We start from the raw sequence: 13,066 nt of genomic DNA, 5'->3' as shown, positions 1-13,066 counted from the left end.
TGCCCAGCGCTGCGGCTGAGGTGAAGCCGCCAAAGCTCCCGCTGGCGCCCCCGCAGCGTTGGGCGGATATCCGGCAGTGCTGTTGGAGGAGGAGGAGGCGAACCAGCCTGCCATCGCCGGCCACCGCTAGCCCCGCCGCTCTTCCCACCCCCTTCCAAGCCCCACAGTCCAGCGGATGGAGCAGAAGCAGCTCGGGGGCTTCGCTGCTGCTCCCAGCAGCTGCTCCATCCGCTGGACTGTGGGGCTTGGAAGGGGGTGGGAAGAGCGGCGGGGCTAGCGGTGGCTGGCGATGGCAGGCTGGAATCCCCTCTCCAAGGGATCCCCGTGCAGCAAATGCGGGGAGCAGCAGCGAAGCCCCGGGGCTTCGCTGCTCCATCCGCTGGACTGTGGGGCTTGGAAGGGGTCGGGAAGAGCGGCGGGGCTAGCGGTGGCCGGCAATGGCAGGCTGGTTCGCCTCCTCCTCCTCCAACAGGCAACAGCACTGCCGGATCCAGTTGTAGACTCGAGTATAAGCCGAGGCGGCTTTTTTCAGCCCAAAAAGTGGGCTGAAAAACTCGGCTTATACTCGAGTATATACGGTAGGCTGAATTCAGATTCCCCCATCAAATTCAAAACCACTAAAACCATTTCTGGGGTAGGACTCTCAGCCAAGAAGCAGATGAGACCACCACGTATATGAGGAACCATGGGGAATTTAGGGTAAAGGTTTGCCATTCACTTTTGGTATCAGAACTATGATATCCTTATTTTGGTGGCATGAGGGCATCCCTTGTCCCCCTTCATATTCAAAGGTGCCCAGTTCTTGTGAGCCATATAAGGTTCATCCCTAGCACCTATCCATAGCTAGATAAAACATTAAGGCTGTGTCATGAACAGTGACGTGTTGTGAGGTTTGTGGCTGGGGAGGCACTGATGTCTCTCTCTCTCTCACACACACACACAGAAGATGACTTTGAAATTAAGACCCCCCCCCCAAAAAAGTAGGGCAACACCTCCCCCCAACCATTTATGATCAACCTCTCAAAACATTAGCTTATAGAAAGTGCTGGTGTTAAGAATGTGGCATTAAGCCCTTCTTTCATGTCCTGCTCTATTAAAGTATCTTAAAATCTTTTATCCATAAGAAATTAAAGTTTCCCCATAATTTCAGCAAATAACAATATAGCCTTTCCTTCCTTCCTTCCTTCCTTCCATCCTTCTGTCCATCCATCCTTCCTTCCTTCCTTCCTTCCTTCCTTCCTTCCTTCCTTCCGTCCTTCCTTCCTTCCTTCCTTCTGTCCTTCCTTCCTTCCTTCCTTCCATCCTTCTGTCCATCCTTCCTTCCTTCCTTCCGTCCTTCCTTCCATCCTTCCTTCCTTCCTTCCTTCCATCCTTCCTTCCATCCATCCTTCCTTCCTTCCTTCCTTTCTTTCTTCCTTCCTTCCTTCCTTCCTTCCTTTCTTCTGTCCTTCCTTCCTTCCTTCCTTCCTTCTGTCCTTCCTTCCTTCCTTCCTTCCTTTCTTCTGTCCTTCCTTCCTTCCTTCCTTCCTTCCTTCCTTCCTTCCTTCCTTCTGTCCGTCCTTCCTTCCTTCCTTCCTTCCTTCCTTCCTTCCTTCCGTCCTTCCTTCCTTCCTTCCTTCCTTCTGTCCTTCCTTCCTTCCTTCCTTCCTTCCTTCCTTCTGTCCTTCCTTCCTTCCTTCCTTCTGTCCTTCCTTCCTTCCTTCCTTCCTTTCTTCTGTCCTTCCTTCCTTCCTTCCTTCCTTCCTTCCTTCTGTCCTTCCTTCCTTCCTTCCTTCCTTCCTTCTGTCCTTCCTTCCTTCCTTCCTTCTGTCCTTCCTTCCTTCCTTCCTTCCTTTCTTCTGTCCTTCCTTCCTTCCTTCCTTCCTTCCTTCCTTCCGTCCTTCTGTCCATCCTTCCTTCCTTCCTTCCTTCCTTCCTTTCTTCCTTCCTTCCTTCCTTCCTTCCTTCAAATTTTTTTCTCCCCATGGTTGTTCTCTGTCTTTCTCAGCCACTTGTTATATAATCAATTATATAAGCAGCCATTATTGCATGGCGTTTCTCCAATGGAGATAATGACAATGCTAACAATGGCCCACCACATGAAAAAGGAGGCCACGGTGAAAAAAGTGGCTTTTTTCCAAACTAGGCTTCTGGGCAAAGAGGGGAGAATAGTTTACCCTTTTCTCCCACAATGGTAACAAGAAAAGGAAAAAAAAGACAAAGACATTGCCCATTAAGTATTTATAACTGCTGGTCTTGAAAGCAATAATAATGTTTCTCTTGTTTTGGAGAGAGAGGAAAAAGAAACAAAAGCTGGACTGGAAAAAGACAAAAGAGGGCATGCGTTATAATCTACTCTTTTTGAGCTCTTGGGATATTTCTCTCTGCCTCCACTGAGGATCCACCCATCATAGTCATTGGACTGGATTTTTTGCTTCAAAAGAATGAGATCATGACCATAATGTAAGCCTTCACCCAGTGGTGGGTTTCAAAAATTGTTCGAACCTACTCTGTGGGTGTGGCCTCCTTTGTGGGAGTGGCTTGCCACCCATGTGACCGGATGGGAGTGGCTTGCCGCCCATGTGACCGGATATGAAGATGCCGACGACACTTGTCAGAACCACCTTAAATTACCTCACGCACAGCACTGGCATCCATAAGAATATGATATAAACTTGTTTTTTTAAAGGCATCTTTGGTTTGCGTTAAAACAACTTCAACACACGCAATGTTCTGATTGCACCACAAACGCAATAGTCATCCTTACCTTTCACAGAGGCACTGAGTTTTATAAATAGGAGCATGATAGTGTAGAATAATCATATCCAAGGATCAGTGGTGGGTTTCAAAATAAATATTGTGCAGACCACAATAAAAATGTGTCTGGAGAGGAGAATTGCCCTGGCTTTCATAAGATGTACCAGTTCTACAAGCATATCGGCCCGCAAGAGCCGAGGTGGCGCAGTGGTTAAATGCAGCACTGCAGGCTACTTCAGCTGACTGCAGTTCTGCAGTTCGGCTGTTCAAATCTCACCGGCTCAGGGTTGACTCAGCCTTCCATCCTTCCGAGTTTGGTAAAATGAGGACCCGGATTGTTGTTGGGGGCGATATGCTGACTCTGTAAACCGCTTAGAGAGGGCTGAAAGCCCTATGAAGCGGTATATAAGTCTAACTGCTATTGCTATTGCTATTACAGGGTTTGAGACCTGTCCGAGAGCCCAGGGGAGAGTGGGGTACGTGTCCTTGTTTCAGTTCAGTCTTCAGGATACAAGCTGCAGTTCAGCTAAAGATTGCAAGTTGTAAGTTATGTAAGGGTCTGGCACTGTGGTCAGCTAGAGGGAAGCACACCAGCTTTTCAGCAGAGTGTAATTATTTCGGATTGCCATGTTTATTCAGCAGCTTTCATGTCCTTAGAGACAGAGGAGAAGGAAGGAGGAGGAATTCCTATAAACCATCAAACTCCTCCGTTTCCTTCAGCAGGAGGGACGGAACAAAAAACAAACTCAATTTCAAGCGTGAAGTTCTGTAACAATATCCTTCAGCCTGTTGGAAAACAAACAACAAATATTAATACCTAGCACTTATGCATAAAGACTCAAAGTGAGGGTTATTTCATCTTGTATTTGTTAAGGAGAAGCTATTTGAGACTTTGTTTTCCTCACAACTGGATATTTATCTAATAATTCTCCACACACAAACATACACCCTTGCAGCTTTTTTCTAAAGAAAATAGAAAGGAGGAAAACTGCATATAAATTGCATGTTTACCCTGGTGGAGGATCAGCTTCTTAACCCAGTCCCTGCCATTAATTTGGATAATCTATTGACGGTATTTCCCTAGGTTTTATAAATGTTTGTTAGTCTTTCCTTTCAGGGAAAAAAGAAAGATTTACAAAAGATTGATTTAAAAGAACCTATTGTCAGGCCTGTAATTATATTCCTTTTAGAATTTTGGCCTGCCATACTTTCTCTTATTTCATTATGCTGTTTCATTAGTATAATTGATGGGGGAATAGAAAGGAGTAGGATTGTGGAATGTATTGTTTTCATTCTTTTCTAGAAGCCAAGCTCATCTTTTGTCTCCGCACTTTTACACCTGACCGGAAGCAGCTGGGTGGAGACGCCAGTGTGGAAGAAGAAGATTGGACCATGTGATGGATTGTGGGTGTGGGGACAAGATCATGGACTTTTAACTTGGTGGAATTCTGATCTCATTTCCAGAATTGGGATTAACACAGATGTGCTAAATGTCTGCTTTATTAAATTGGAACTTTAAGGATTGTTTTGCCTTGGACCCTGATTTAATTCTACATGATACTTGGAATGCTGACACCGATCCTATAATCCAGTGGTCTCCAACCTTTCCGGCTTTGCGAATCAGCAAGGGGGCTGGGAGGGGAGAGGAAATGCTTCTGTGGGCGTGGCAGGCAGGTGCAGCTTGCTGCTCACACAAATGGAGCTGCGCATGTGTGCTCGCCTGCTCGCCTGCTCGCCTGCCGCATGCATGGCCCGGTTCTGAACAGGCTACAGTCCAGCAGTGACATGCAGTGAGGTTTATGGCTGGTGAGGCAAGCAGGCAAAAGCTGCCCTATAACTGCCAGCGGCGGGGCTTTGGGGGGGCTTTCCGAAACATGTTCCTCCTCTACATAAGGAATTTTTCGGCTTTTAACCCTTGCTTAACTCTGCTCGAGTGATCATATAGTCAGACTAAATGAGGCACATGGTTCTCTCGCCTCCTCCTGCAGAGGGCACCATTTTTAGAGGCTTTTTTAAACAGTTAAGCACTAAGCAGAGTCAGCCACTGTGACTCTGGCAGCAACTAGCTCAGCCTGACCTCAGCTCTTGCCTTTTTCCTTTTACATTTTTTTTTCTTTTCATGATGACAGTGGTGAGGCCCTGCCTCCCCTGACTGCATGTTCCTGCAGTCCAGTACTGGGCCACAGCATTCAGTGTTGGTGTTGGGAACCCTGCTATAAGTCCATCTCTATAACCTGTTGCCCCTCACATGAATGTACTTCATTTCTAGCCTGTGGCTGAAAATTATAGGAGTTCCCTGTTTGCTTTCAACAAGTGTTCTGAATTTTCTGGAATTTCTTCACTCTTTCTCCAAAGGATCAAGATTGTCATAGGTGACTATCACGACAGGCAGGGCCTTCTTTCCTCACACTTCAAATTTTTATGAGCACCACAAGCTCAGGATTCAGCTTTGATCATATAATACAGGCCTGATCTTGTCTCAGGCCAGAAATTAAAAAAGGATTATGTAAGTCTTCCCAGCTCCTGAAAACTACTAATTTTTCTGGCTTAAATTGTGTGGATTAAACTGCCACACTCAACAAGGTGTGGCATTTCACTAACCCTTCTTTTGGGAAGGCTAGGTTAGGAGAGCTAGATGGTGACTAGAGATGGGTATCGCCCATGCGGGAATATGTGGGAATTCTTTCCCTTTCGGGTCACTGATTGGCCGGATAGATTAGCCATCACAATATTGGGGCCAACTCAGTGGTGGGTTTCAAAAAATTTTGGAACCTCTTCTGTAGGTGTGGCCTGCTTTCCGGGTCCACTGGTGGAACCTCTTCTAACCGGTTCGGTAGATTTGACGAACCGGTTCTACCGAATAGGTGCGAACCGGTAGGAACCCACCTCTGGGCCAACCTAACATTAGCAAGAAGGCATTTGGTTAACAAAATGTTAATGAAGACAGAATGAAACCACAATCTGTCAATTCTCTCATAGTGGCAGATCTTTTTACCAAGACAGTGAGGGGTAGGTAGCAAATTAATCACCAGTGAGGAAGTGGTGGGTTCCGGATTCCATTCCAACTGGTATGGTTGGAATGGCCCCGGAGTCACCACATGCACACGCTCAGATGTGCATGCGTTGTAGTGTCAAATTACACTTGCACAAGCCTCTGCGGCACTCCACTGCTTGGTGAAGCATCGCACGCGCCGTACGCGCCATGAGCATGCGCGGAAGTGCCAAAAGCTTAAAGCACAGGTAAGGAGCACGGGCAGGCTGGTGGGCCCTCTGGAGCACCATACTGCAACCGTATCCAGTGCTCCGGGCTGGCTCCGGTATGCCCGTATCGGGAGGGTACCACCTGCAACCCACCACTGCAGTGTGGAAAGGCAATAATAAATAACAGTGGTGCCAAAATCCTCCAGTGAGTTACTCAAAACTGAAAGGATCTTAATTTAGGGAGCCAGGTCCAAAGCCAATGCTGGTAGTCCTCAACTTACAAAGTTCATTTAGTGACCATTAAAAGTTACAACAGCATTAAAAATGGGACTTTTTTCACACTTAATGGCCAGTGTAGCATCCTCATGGCCATGTGATTGAAATTCAGACACTTGGCAAATGATTCATATTTATAATGATTGTAGTGTCCTGGGAGCATTGATCATTTTTTGCAACCTTCTGATAAGCAAAGTCAATGGGGAAGGAAGATTCACTTAACAATCGTGTTGTAACATAACAGCTACAGCGATTCACTTAACAATTGTAGCAAGAAAGATCATAAAATGGGTCATTTAACAACTCTCACTTAGCTAAATAAGTTTTGGACTCAATTGTGGTCATACGTTGAGGACCACCTGTACTAGTGGGGCTGTCTGGGATAAATATAAATCCTTTACAATTATTTCACAAATATATGATTTTTTTGCCTTGCATTTTCAGGATCGTATATTATGTTTTATACTGTATATGTCAGCGTTCCAAATATCATGCAGAATTAAATCAGAGTCCAAGGCACAGCTATCCTTAAAGTTCCAATTTAATAAGACAGACATGTTGGCATCGTGCTATGGAATCCCAATACTGGAAATGACATCAGAATTCCACTCAGTTAAAAGTTCATGATCTTGTCCCCACACCCACAATCCATCAATGGTCCAATCTTCTTCTTCCACACTGACATCCACACCCAGCTTCTTCCGGTCAGGTGTACTGGTGCGGAGACAAAGGATGACCTTGGCTTCTAGTAAAGAATGAAAACAATACATTCCACAATCTCACTCCTGTCTATTCCCGCCTCCCATCAACTATACTAAAGAAACAACAACAATGAAATAAGAGAAAGTGTGGCAGGACAAAATTCTAAAAGGAATATAATTGCAGGCCTGACAGTATATTTTTTAATGATCTGCCATTCTGAACAATTCAGGCAGGAAAATGCAGCTCAGGAATTTTATTATAAGGAAAGAGAGGCATAAATATATGATTTTCACTTCAAGAACATTATGAAATGATAGAACAGACTGCAATGTTTTGGTTTTAATTGTTGCAAGTAGTTTGTGTTTATGAGCAAATATTACAGAATATGTGCCAATATAAAATATTACAATAACTGTGTGTGTTATGTATATTGAAGTGCTAGGCAGTCCTTAAGAATGAACGCAAAGTGTTTTCTAAAGTGATTTAATTACTCAAAGTGTTAGACTCATAATTTCGTACACATACATGTGTATAATCTGATTTTCATTTTACAAATAAATACAGTAATCTTTTAAGATGGGTAAATAGATTCAGAATGTATTTAAATATTTAGATTAGCTTTCTCTTATTTCATATGCATTTCTCTTGACCCTCGGTTTTGTGTTTTTAAAAAGCCCAAACAACGATGTAATAATATTTACTTGTACTGAGCACAAATGTGTTTGTTTTTGAATAAAAACAAAAGCCAATTTAAAGGGTATTTAGTAAGACAGTGTACTGTCACCCAAATGAATGATCTCCAGGTGTATTATAATATACTTCCCATCACCTGCAGACCCATACCTGTTGTAGCCCAGCAGGAGCCGTTGGAGCTGCCACCAGACTCCGACAGCGAGGGGCCCTATGAGTCGCCTCTGGAGGATGTGGAGGACCCTGGACAGGGTTCCGACTCTGAGCAGGGCGCAGAGAGGCTGGTTGGCCACCAGGAGGCGCCTGAGCCTTGGACCAGTGGGGAGGAGACAAGGGAGAATGAGCCGGAAGCCAGTAGTGAGTTGTTCCTGGATGCACGCCATCGAAGAGCTACTAGACATAAGGAACAATTACACAATTACAGGAGGTGATTGCACTCAGCTGGTGGCCATTAGGCTCCTCTCCAGACTATAAAAAGGCTACTTGTGCACATGCCCCTCTTTGCAGAAGTCAACGCAGGATTGAATGTCGGAGGACATTACTGTAAGCTTGGCAGGCTGGATTGCTGCCAAGCCTTATCTGTGTTTATTGCTGCCCAAGCTTGTCTGTGTCGGTTTGCTGCCAAGGACCTGTCTGTCTGTTAATTAAATGCCGTAATTTATCTCTGGCTCAGAGTGTGCTTTGGTGTGGATCGAGTGGGGTCAGAACACATAGCTAACGATTGCAGGGGTTCAAAGTTGTAAATCCAACATATCTGGGGGAACAGCAACTTGGAGAAAGCAGAAGTCCTGATGCTTTTAACAACTGCTTTTTAATGTTTTTGATTTATTCTGCAGTGCAGGTATCCATAAAGACTCAGCTCTGGTTTTTGTCACTAAAAATTAATTGATTGAATCTTGAGTAGTGCAGGAAAAGCAGAAGGCTGTTGACACATTTATAAATCTGTTATAGACAGTATCCAGAACACAATCATAGGGTGTCTGATAGTAGTTGAGTACTAATTCAAGAAACATCTATACACTGCATTTGGTACATTCGTTTATGAGTTCTTGGGAATTGTACTATTGAACATAAAACGTTCACAACATTTCACCATGCTAGTCACTAAGGTTTTTGGGAGGACAATTCTAGTAGATTTAGTTCTTTTTGGCTAATAGCAATAGCAATAGCAGTTAGACTTATATATCGCTTCATAGGGCTTTCAGCCCTCTCTAAGCGGTTTACAGAGTCAGCATATTGCCCCCAACAACAATCCGGGTCCTTATTTTACCCACCTCGGAAGGATGGAAGGCTGAGTCAACCCTGAGCCGGTGAGATTTGAACCGCCGAACTGCAGAACTGCAGTCAGCTGAAGTAGCCTGCAGTGCTGCATTTAACCACTGCGCCACCTCGGCTAAGATTTGCTACAGGATTGTGCTACTTATAAAAATGTTTAACACAAGAATAAAAGTATTTAATATATATGTTAAACTTGTAGGTTAAAATTATTTTTATATCATTACAATTGAACATTGACCTGAAAATGGGAGAAAAATTAATCTTTATTTTCATAATGATCCCTTCTGAGTCTTTTCCTTATCTTACCTTAGTTTATCATGTGGTATCATTCGTGTGTGTGTGTGTGTGTGTGTGTAATTTATTTTATTTAAAATAAATTTAAATAATTTATTTAATTAATTTAATTTATTTAATTAATTAATTTATTTATTTAATTTGTATGCCACCCACTCTCAAAGAGACTCAGGGCAGCATATAAATTAATTAAATAAATTAATATGTTCATGGTATAAATTAATAAATAAAGATGTGGGAAGCATCTCTGTGTCTCTCCCCTCCCTATTATGGATCACTGCGAATTCTTCAAATTTAGTTCCTATTAGCTTTTGTGTTCATGCCATAGATTACTCAGGAGAATAATCAGGCATTCTGCACACCCTTAAAATATTCCACATTCTGACTTGACCTATACACCCATTTTGAAAAGTTTAAATCAATGCTTCTGCAAATAAATCATTTACTAAATAACAGATCACACCATTCCTGGTGACAAATCATATTCTTTCTTGGGCCCTTGCCTATATCCCTAACTACAAAAAATACACTTTGCAAACTCTGAAATTTCGATGGCAACTTAAAAAGAGATTAAACTGCAAAACGGGAATACTTGAAGTCAGAACAAACATTCCACTGCTCTAGATTTGTTTTATTCTATAGTTGGGAAAATATTTTTACATTAAAGGGGGTCACATTTTGGCCATGTATCGCCTTTAAGACAGTGTTTCTCAACACTGTGTGGTGTTGTAAGATTTCCCCTCTCACATTGTCTGAGGGGATTGTGGGAGCTGAAGTCCACACGTCTTAAAAGTTGCTGATCTTGAGAAGCATTGCTTTAAGAAACTTCAAAGGTCCTTCAAGGGGTGGAGAGTAACAAATAGTTGAATGCGCCTGTTTACATATCAGCAGAGGGCGATAGGAGCTGATATTTTTCTAGGAGCCTCAAGCCTAGTTCTTATTCATCTTATGCATCTGGGCTAGTAACAAGGTTTGAATGGTGATGGAACAATGCAGATGCCTCCCCCACTCCCAAATCACGTCACTTTAATTAATTTAGCACAATCTATCCCCTTTTCGCTTTGAGAGTTGAACAAACAGCATCTGTGTGCAAATGAGGACTGACGTAGCCGATGCATTTTTGTGCTCTTGGTATTTTTTAGGTCTGTTCCCCCTTGAGCTTTCCCCCTTGTGATCTACTCCATCATGTGTTGTTGTTGTTGTTGTCATTGTCTTAATCTGGTCTTTGTTTGTGATTTGGGCTCTTAAGGTTGGGTCTCGTCACTTGCCTCGTGCGCCGAATGGAAACAAAAGCAGTGTGAATGTTGATCTGTGTCCAATTAAAAGTGCTAAAATATTGTCATCTGGGGCCAGAGCTGGGTTCCTACCAGTTCGTACCTATTCGGTAGAACCGGTTCGTCAAATCTACCAAACCGGTTAGAAGAGGTTCTACCAGTGGACCCGGAAAGCAGGCCACACCCACAGAGTAGGTTCGAACAATTTTTGAAACCCACCACTGTCTGGGGCCATTACTGCACCCTGAGAAGGGACAATCTGAGATCTATATGAACAACTAGAGGCCTGTCTTGATTTCTTCTCTGGGCTAAATGAAGGCAACTTCCTCTCCCACTTCCTAGTTGATGCTCTCAAATATAAATTCGCTGGGCCAAACTGAAAAATCAATTGTATGACTTCAGAGATGTGCATCTTGTCAGCGTTCCAAATACCATGCAGAATTAAATCAGAGTCGAAGGCAAAACTATGCTTAAAGTTCCAATTTAATAAGACAGGGATGTTGGCATCGTGCTGTGGGATTCCAACTCTGGAAGTTACATCGGAATCCCACCCAGTTAAAAGTTCATGATCTGGTCCCCACACCCACAGTCCATCACATGGTCCAATCTTCTTTTTCCACGCTGGCGTTTACGCCCAACTGCTTCCAGTCAGGTGTGAAAGTGCGGAGACAAAGGATGACCTTGGCTTCTAGTAAAGAATGAAAAACAATACATTCCACAATCCTACTCCTTCTATTCCCCCCTCCCATCGATTATACTAAAGAATGAAATAGGAGAAAGTATGGCAGGCCAAAATACTAAAAGGTATATAAATGCAGGCCTGACACATCTCTTCATTCCTTGAGGAGCTTCAAGTGGTGCACATAGCACTTTGTCTCCATCCCATACTCCCTTTTCATCCACAACAACCATTGACAGGTAGGTTTAAAACCCCTGCTCACAATTACCATGGCAAACGATAGGCTTGAACCTGGGTGTACAGCAGAATGCTATTCCAAGTTCCATTTGAATTTTTAGCCTTTATATAACAGGCAACGGGACCAAAGCATGTTAGAAATGTCTCGAATTATAAGTCTCCTGGGTCATATTAGCAAGGCTGATGTGAAGAGTCAGTGGCAGCCATCTTCAGGCCAATGGTCTTTCAGGGCTGTAATTCCAAGGCTGCAAATTACTGGGAGTTGAATTAGGATCCAAAACATCTCCAGGATGCTCCGTCAGAGAGAGAGGGGGCTGGTTTTTTTACTGTTACATCAGCCTGTAAATCAATTAACCAAAGCTCAATTAAGATATACATGTCTAAGTTAAGGCAGCCAAACTTTCGTTGGCTAAGGTTGCCTCTCTTTAAGCAATTATTTCTGGGGACAGCCAAAAGTCATTGAGAATGGAATTTCCAGAAGACCTTTTTAAAAAGGGGTTTACAGGACTAAAAACAGCATGTTAAACCTATTGGAGGCTTAATACACCTTTTAAAGCTAGAATGCATGGTTTTAATCTTTGGGGTGTAGGAAGTTATCACCCAGCCCTCTCCCAGAAAAATGAAATATCCTAGGAAATATTGAAAGGGCAGAATATTTCTCTAGATGCGAAAAGAAAGAAACATGTTTTAAAAGACAGAATAGCTGCCTGTAGCTTCCTGCCCATCCCCACTGTTAATGGGCCATTAAGAAGGCCAAGCTAGTCCCTTTTACATAATAAAGCCTTCTCCACTTCAACTCCAGGGAGGATGGGATTAAGGAACTTTACCCAACTCACCACATGGCATCTGAGAACTCAACCAAACCTGGATTCAAAACACAGCCCAGAGAGTTGCCCCTGCATGGCCCCATGGGAGTCTGACAACCAATCAGAATACATTTCTTACACAGGAACAGGAAACAGAGAGGTGGGACTGAACAGGTTATAAAAAGCCTAGCAAGCCCCTCCCTCAGCCCTTCACTTCTTCTCCACCAACATTGAAGCCTGTGATCCCCTTTTCTGTTCAGGGCTCAAGCCATGTGGTCCTGTCCACCAATAAACCATCTTTCCAAGCAGCCTCCATGTCTTCGGTTCTTTTCCCCCACTTGGAGCTGAACCCAGGAGGACATTTCTTCCAGCATAATTCTATTCTATTCTGTTTTCAAACTCTTTCTTTGGCCAGCTTCTCTCCCAACAGCAAATCTGGTCCTTTTCTGTTTCGGTTTTTGGAAAATGGACCGTTTCCACTACTCTGTTGGGGTGAAAAGTATGAAGATGAGAAACCAGTCTGAAGTTGTCTTGTTGGCTTCAAGTCAATCCAACCTATCCTTAAACTCCACAATGACAATATTCAGAGCCTTAGACAAATGGAAAAGGTGAAAACCTCTGGATACCTTTCTTGTTTTCCCCTCGAAAACTCTCTCTCCCTTCTTTCCTCTTCCCCCCCCCCCACAGATACCCAATTTCTCCTGGTGAGGTTGCCCTGCTTGTGTCCAGAAGACCAAAATGAATTGTTTTAGGCATCAGCAATATTTGGGGAGAGCAAAAGTTGGACGAGCAGGAACGATGTTGGAGAAGAATCGTTAGGCTTTTGCAAGATGGGTGGGGATTTAAAAAGAAAATCATTATTATAATATTTGGGATGAGTGGTGGCCAAAAAT

The sequence above is a fragment of the Thamnophis elegans genome, chromosome 11 (assembly GCF_009769535.1).
Source record: "Thamnophis elegans isolate rThaEle1 chromosome 11, rThaEle1.pri, whole genome shotgun sequence".
Classification (NCBI taxonomy): domain Eukaryota; kingdom Metazoa; phylum Chordata; class Lepidosauria; order Squamata; family Colubridae; genus Thamnophis; species Thamnophis elegans.
Note: the sequence above shows the minus strand (reverse complement) of the source record.